Here is an 8,492-nt window from a genome sequence, read left to right as displayed (position 1 = left end):
GTGGGACAGAATAGTATTTTAAATCTCCACATATCTTATGTAGCAAAAGGGCCTGAGGCAATTAGGGCAATATTTCCCAAAGTGGGAAGTGCTTTTGGACATTCCTTAGCACTGCTTGGGTTTCTGAAAGTGATTCTGTGCTTGCACAGACAACTGCATCACAAAATTTTCCCAGAAATGAAGCAAGCTCCATCTTCAAACTATTTATACTTTTCTGCTTCTATGTCCACTGCAAGGCAGTTTCAAGGCTTTTTTGAGGGTGAAGGGATGTTGAGGCAGGCATTTTTGTTTGTTGTCTAAAATTAGGTACCAAAAGGAGACATAATTAAAGGTCCTTTCCGAAAAGGTGTGACCTGTCTGTCTCCATCCTTGGAGATATTCAAAAGCCATCTGGGCATGGTCCTGGGCAGCCTTCTCCAGGTGGCCTTGCTTGAGCAGGAGGGTTGGACCAGATGACCTCCAGTCCAACCCCTGCCAACCTCAGCCGCTCTGTGGTTATGTGGCTCTGTGAAGGACTGTGATATATCAGAGAGGGATAGCAGCACAGCGCTGTTGTGGCTCAGGGCCAGCTGCACTGCCCTTTGTACCGAACACCGTGGTCACGTTAGCAGCAGTGGCACCGTGCTGCCATGGGCTTTGGTCCCCAGTCCCTGTAGCAGAGCTGGCTTGAGTCCGCAGCTCCTCCACAGCTGGCATGAGGAAGACATCAAAAAGCTGGACTTAAAAAGATGTACAAACTGTCTGGCATATGCTGCTGTCATTCCTTGGTGGCGTAATCCATTCTTTATGTTAGGGTGTGTGCCCAAATTGAGCTAAGGGCAGGACATGCATTAACTCTGCCGATGACAACAGGTCTCCAGAGGCCGGGGAGAAAGGTAAGAACCTGGGGAAGTGTTAAGAGGGAAGATACTGGGTGGTGACAGAATCATAAAAGAGCTAGGTGAGAGACAAACCCACACACATTAAAAAAATAAAAACCTGGAGGGCCTCCTCCGGTAGGCACATCTCGCCGCCGGGGCTTCGTGCCTGTGTCGTGCCTGGCCAGCGGCACAGGGAGGCAATGAAACACCATGTCTGTGGCCATTAGAGGGAGCTTGGTGAGAGCCCAAGGTTGAAATGCAGACCTGGAAAACTGAAGCAGTGCATGGAGGACAGTTGGTTCAGCTTTTTAAACCTATTTTTGATATCCTTATGATGCTTGTAGTATTGTATATGTTTATTGTGAGATAAAGATGCACTTCCCTATGACCTGACAGAAGCATTGCTGTCTTTTCCTCACAAGAATTGCTTTTTGAAAGAGGCTGAGAATCTTTTAAGAGTAGCTTAAGTTTTATAACAGCTTGCATCAGGCATCCTCATCCTACCATAAGCTCACCAAAAAATGCAGCTGATGTTGTCCCAGGCCTGTTCACCAGCTGATATTAAATGAAGTGGATGCTTTTACTTGGAAAACAGCAAACAAGAAAACCACATAGATTCATACAGCAGTCAGAGGAAGGTTCAGCGGTTGCTGGATTAACCCAGGACATTGCAGATCCAGCTACAACCTCCTTCCACAGGTGGGCTGAAACTGTCTCTGAAGGAGGCGAGGGATGCAGATGCCCAACTGCTGGGCTAGCCTGGTACTCCCTGGCCCAGGATCTGCCCCTGCGACCCTTCACGCACTGAAGGAAAGGTGGGATGGCTCAGATTGGCACATCTTGCCCCAGAACATCCCAGTCCTGCTATACCGGTGGCCTTGGTCATGCTTCCCACCCTCTCTGCTGAGCCAACACCAGCCCTTTCGCAGCCACGTGTGAGAGGTTTCAGCATCTGGCCGGGAGCCACTTGGTTTTCTTTCTCCTCTATCTATCTGCCTGTCTAGTCAGGCATTAGATAAAGGAACAAATTACTGCGGAGCATCTCATTGCTGCATGTAAACTCCTCTGTGGTGTGCACCCAGCCCCTGGCACCCTGGGGAGAATGAAAACTAATTGTAAGAGACTCACCGGGAGCCTGGGAGGGAAGAGGGATGGGCTGCCACCAAGCCCATGCTCATCTCCTTCCTGCTGAGAAGCTGATTGACAGCCATGTCTGTTACCGCCAGGAATTTGTCTTATATATCCACATACTTCAACTTGTTCTTTGAGAATTTTGACTTTTTTTAAATGAGTGAAATATTTTCAGTCTTTGTGGCTGCAGAAAAACACTTCAAAGCTTGATCTGCTCAAAAATCAGAGGCCAAATAAGGAGAATTAGCTTTTACTGTCTTTTGTAAGAAGCTTTTCCTTTTCTGGGAGCCTGACTTGTGATTTTTAAATACCCCAGAATAGTTATATTGTGCTTTTTGTCTAACAGGGCACTTTTAAAAAGCAGCTGTTGCAAAAAAACCCCATGTGTGTGGTAAGTCACGACATGCATTGCTTTTTTCTGGGTTTGTGCTCCTTTCCTTGCTCTTTATCTGGTTTATCTGGCTGGTAAGATTAGGAGCACTGCAGGGCAGGGAGGGTCCCTGTCTGTGTATTTGCGCTGTGTCTTACCACTTGTAAAGGAAGCGAGTAATCATCACCCTTGCTGCTTTCATGTCTACTTGCACAATAGAAATAATTAATAGTAATAGCAATGCTTTGCCTATCTGCGGCTCCTTTCATCTGAAAACCTTAAAGTGCTTGACAAGCATTAACTAAATTAGCTTCCAAATACCTGGAGAGGGAGTCAGATATAATGATCCCCACTTTGCAGATGAGCACCCATGAGAAGTGAAGGCTAACTGAGTGCATACAGTTAGTCAGCTGAAACCATGTTGTCTCCATTGAGGGAGGTTGCTTAGCACTTCTTGAGGCTCAAGCTGTTTTCTCAGGTGCCCAACGGTGGGTTTAGATGTCCGCTTTTTTAATTCCAAAACATACGGACTGTGGACCTGCGTGATCTGCCCCAAGTCCTGCAGGAGCTAGAGGAGGCTTTTCAGGCACCATGACTGATGAAGTTTCCCATTCGAACCACTAGCCTGGCCTGGGAAAGGAGGAAGCTCTGCTTACACTGTGTTGGCATCACTGTGAGCAGGCAAAGCCAGGGTGACTCTGTCCGAGTTAGTCCTGCTTTCAGAAATGTAAGTAAGCGGACTCACTGCAGAAACACTCGAGCTTGGACCCAGGGGTGGTGCAGCCACATTTGCATCGTGCTGCCTTTCACTTCATAACCCTTTCAGAGAGGGAACTGCATCTGAGTTGGCAAATTTGCTCAGTCTTGTATGCATGGTGCAGGCTTACCAGGCTGCATCCCTGCCACAGTGTTCACAAGCCCTTACTTGCAAAGTAAGATGCCAAGAGCCCTGACCCAACTCCAGGGTCTTAATCCACAGTCATCTTGTCTCCTGCATGTCTCTGTTAAACCAAGGGTGCTCTGCACCTCCCAGCATTGTACCCAGCAGGGGAAAGGAGAGACTAGGCAAGAGCTGGGCAGAGGACAGAAGAAATCCTCAGTAGGGACTACATAAGATTCAGTTCTAACTCGGAATGATAGAACAAAAGCAAATTATGTTTTGGAAGATCACAGAAAGCTCTTAAAGGTGATAACTGGGTTGATGGAAGGGACAGGGTTTTTTCCATAGGCTATGGAATTTCTAATTCTGTAGGAATTATTTTCCTTTGTAGAAATTATTCTAATTATGTAGAATATTCTAATTCTAATTATTCTAATTCTGTAGAAATTATTTTCCTTTGTAGAAATTATTTTCCTTTTTTCCAGGAGACCTGAAAGTTTTCCACTGCATCCAATGGCACTCTGGCTGTAACATAGGCTTCTTCAAATAGGAAGCAACAGAGTCACTGAAGAGCAGCAGGTCTGCTCTTTATTGCAAAGCTTTGTAGACACAGATGAAAGGCACTAAAAGTGTTGGCACTCATCTGCAGATCCCATAAATCACATCGTTTCACTGTGGGTAGCCATCCAGGTCATCACATTTTCACATTTTCAAATTCACAAGGTCATCACATTTTCTCCACTTGCTCCTTTTCAGGCAGAGAAACTGGACAGAAGAAGTTGTCTGGACAGCAGGTAACTTCTGTCAGCTCCTCCACCACAAACAACACCCTCCCATTTAATCAGCAGACCCCAAGCAAAGAGTCACAAGCCCGCTGGGAATTTGGAGGTTTATAACACTCTTGGGGATGGCTTGCCTGGCAGAGGTGAGTTTGCAACAGTTTGGAAGCCACTTGTGCAGATGCAATCACATCACTTCTTTTCTTCCCGCAATGCTCGATACCTTCCTTTCTGCTACCTGCTTTAAATAGTCCCGGTTAGTTTTCCCATGCTGGGTTTTCTTACCGCAACTCCCCTATTTACCCAGAGAGAAAATGGGGCAATGATCTCATAGGAGGAAAACAAAAGGGCCACATTTCCTCTAGACTTAGTAAGTAGGTCAGTGCCATGAGACATGATGGAAGAGGATGCCATGATGTCCATGGGACAGCTGGAGGAGGCTGGGCAGGGAGCGGAGCTGCTCGGTAGAGAGCTGAGGTGGCCCTTGGTGCTGGCACTCCTGCAAGCAGGCAGCAAAGGTGGGTATGAAAGGGTTTCGCCATGCAACTGGGTCACAACATCAGTCCCACAAAGAGTGAAAGTCCAATGAGACACCAGCCTCCACCACCCTTGTGCACAGAGGGAAGGTGGTGGGGCAGGAGGGCTGTCACCTTGCTTCCACCGCTGGATGGGAAGCCAGGAGACGGGGCTGCCTTCCTGCATGAGTGCCTGGAAGTTACCTAGCCTTCCTCTTTCCTCATTTGTATAATAGGGTTAATAAACATGCTCTGCCCCACAGTGATGACGTAAAGTTAAGCTCTTTCATGTTTGTTAGGTGCCACAATGGGCAGCACTATAGAAACCCATAAATAATATACCTTGAAGTTCTGTCGAGGCATTAGCCTTGTTTTAACAGTGCAGATATTACATGAGTTACCACACACAAGAAGCTTCTCTTAATTAGGATCAAAACTTCCTTTTTTTAGCCTTGCTGTAATGGCTTTTGAGGCTGAACACATTACACTTGCCCAGTCTATTTGGCAATTTATTATAATCTCTTCAAACTTGCAGCTCCTTTCAGTACACTGTTAAACGCCTTCCTTCTCATTGCTGCATCCCTTTATAATGTTTGAATTTAAGAATATTTTTTTTCTTCCAATGTATAATTAATTTCTCTAAAGTCTAAATTCAGCTACAGTATCATCCTTTGTCGTCGGTGTGGCAGATATAGGATTTGGCTCAAACCCATGATGGAAAAGAAAGGATCGGTGGGCTGCTTCTGATATAACAGGAGCCTCTTTTCGATTTCACAGCTTGGCTCAAGGTTTGTCCACAGCTGGTAATGTACCAAAGCAGCTGTTCTGCAAGGAGAGCGTCTGCACAGAGATGTACAGAGAAAATTATTCTGCCCTACTGATCTCCAGACAACCATTGTGGTAAATGCCAAGTGTGACCCTGAGCTGGGTGCATGGACTGAGCCCAAATGGCTGGAGGGCAATGCTGGATAGCTGTGCGAACTCTGACATGGGAATCTGGAGGGCTGGGTTCAGTCTCCATCCTGCCACAAGGACTTCTGTGCAGACATGAGACAGGTCCACACTGGGCCACCTCTAATATGGGCTACAGCTGCCTTTCTAATATCCTTACTGATCACAGATCCTTGTAACTATTCTTGGAGTTTCAGCAGCTTTTTTTGTCCTTCTGTCTCCAACTGTTTCAGTGCTTAAACTTGGAGTGCTCCTGGGAAGTGCTGTATATGACAAAGAATCCTTTCTCACCAAGGTCCTATCCAGAATTGCAAATAGAAGTGGTGGAAGCCTTCAGGGCAGATGGTTTTTGAGATTTCCAACTTATCAGTATGAACTCAAGAGATTCCACTAATTCAGATACACCTGGTGTGACTATCCAAGACTATAACATGAGGTTTACCTTCTGCTCACTACTGCTGCAACTCAGAAAATGATTAGAAACTGCAAGTGAAATTGTTTTTCACAGATGTGCTATGAGGCTTTTGTATTTAATACGTGTTTATGGCTGGAGAGTGTGGGAAAACCGACAAAGGGGAAGAATGGCTTGGTTGAAAGAGTGGTGTGAAACTTGGGAGGGTGTAACTCAGTTCCCAGCTTTACCACAGGCACTTTTTGTTGCCTTGGGATGGTCGCTACAGGCACAGCTCCAGGTTTGGTGGCAATACCAGCTGAAGGGTAGTCTTATGCTGGAAACAGGCAGACTAATTTCCCACCTGGACTGCAACACAGACACAAACCAACAAAGCAGAGGGACCAGGAACATGTGTATACAAATGGGAACTCTAGTGCTATCAAGAAGAAGCAGGGGGAACAGGGTAGTCAATCTGCTTGAACATCAGCTCATCATCTGCTCAATGGAGAATGCAAGCTGGGTTTCAGTAGTAGGCAGTCTGAATAGAGTGCTCATGAACTCATGAACTCTCTGAACTTATGTCACCTAATTTCAAGAAACTGAGGTATAGTCAATGCAGAAGATCAGCACATCCAACATCTCTTCATTGACCTTATGGCCATTGCCAGGTTAACTTAGCTATTCTAGTTAATTCACTAACATTAGTTGGCACAAGTCTAGGCTTTAGTGGATTAACTTAAGCTAATTATTGCAATCATTCCTGATGTACTTAAAAAGAAAGCTCTATTGGTGATGTTTCAGGGCTCATTCACAAACTGGTACTCAAGATGCTTGCCCTTCAGACCTGTGAACATTGCTCCTCATTACAAAACTTCGAAACTCAGCCACGCACTAATTTTAGCCTTCAGAGGGATAGAAAGTCTCAGAGGAACCAGTATCCAACCCTTTTGCTGAAAGGATCCTGAACAAAGGGACAAACTTAATCACATTACCTCACTGCCAGAGGGGAGCTTCCCAGAAATTTTCCTGAAGCAAGGGCAAAACAGCTGTTCTTTCATCTTTTTCTGAGTCATGCCCACAGCACCTCTCTGGAATGTGAATGTGCCTGGTTTTAATGATGTGACAAGGTAATTAAGTGTTAATACGTGGATGCAAAGGGTATACAAGTTGCCAGATCTAGTAAATGCTGAAGCCAAGCTAAGGCGTTTACCAGACTTACAACACATTGCTGATATAGGGTGCTAATGCCCACACATTATTCCTGTTACACAAATAACTTTTACAGTAATAGACAAAGAAATTAACTTCATATTTGAATTTTGAATAGTTATTCTAGCAAGAAAGCAACCAGGACCTAATCCTGGGCACATGAGAAGCAATGGAAAAACTAGGACATAGCACTATTATTATTTAAATTACTATAGTGCAGTCAGGTGCCAGCTCAGAATTGGACACTCCCCCTTCCTATTCCCCATTAGCTCAATGCACTTGAGTTATATAAGTCCACATCTATAGATTTATGTTAAACATATAACAAAATTCTTCAGTTACAAAAAGCAAATAGACAGAAGGTACAGACAAAACTGTACCTGGCCTTTAAATATGTCTAATGCTGTGAAAATGGATGATTTAAGCAATTGAGCTCTACACAATCTGATTCAAAGTGCATGTTACCCTCTAAATAAACATATTTCCTATTCAAATGCAAATGTTCATATATTATAACGATGAACAGGCACCCAGTTCTGTAAACTCAGGTGCCTGAGTGACAGGAGATGAAGCTCGTGGTTTGCCTTGGCTCAGGACAGCTACTCTGGGCAAGGGAAGTATCCACTGCAGGAGGCTGCAGGGTCCCAAGCCTTGTGCAAAGATCACAGTGGGAATCTGCTAACCTGTTAAAAGGCCACCTTGGCCTTTTCGCAGATTCATAGCCCACCAGCTGGCCTCTCGGTCCCACCACAGTTGCGTGTTTGATAGCTGTGCCACCGGCCGGCAAAGCCTCTGCCTGTCCTGCAGTCGTTGTCTTTTCTTTTGCTTTCAAATTATGCCTTTTAGAATCACAGTACTATTAGTTGGCATCATTTGAGTGACTGAGTGACACAACAAAGCAGTGGAAAAGGAAGATGATTTCTAACTATTGGTATTTTGGAAGAGAGGGCATAGATTGAGGTGAGATGCCAAGAGGTTGGGCAGCGTGTGGTTTGCAGCAGAAGAATGAAGAGATGAGCAAGGTCTTCAAGGTTATGAGGAAGTCTGTGGGTGCCACTTCTGAGGATCAGGATCTCTGTTTGTAGAACATCTGTATTGTCCTATCACTTCTCCTCTTTCTCATTGTTTGTCAATTAACTGACTTGAGAAGATGAACATCAGCATGCATCAGAGAGCAGCTTACAGCTGAGGGACTCTTGCTTTTACAGCTATGTTAAGCTGACCATTTGCAACTGTCTGACTGTATCCTTACCCATGTGTACTGGGCTTTCAGTCCTCACAGATAAAGAGATGCAATGAATAGCCTACACAAATCGAAAGCTTAAGTAAGCTACTCCGTGTGTCTGTGTGCCTTGTGTCTGAATTTAGATGAGACTCACCACAGTGCAGGTGGCTGGAGGCTG

Source organism: Ciconia boyciana, chromosome 1 (genome assembly GCF_034638445.1).
Source record: "Ciconia boyciana chromosome 1, ASM3463844v1, whole genome shotgun sequence".
Taxonomy (NCBI): Eukaryota; Metazoa; Chordata; class Aves; order Ciconiiformes; family Ciconiidae; genus Ciconia; species Ciconia boyciana.
The sequence above is the reverse complement of the archived record's forward strand: the minus strand, read 5'-3'. Positions refer to the sequence as shown.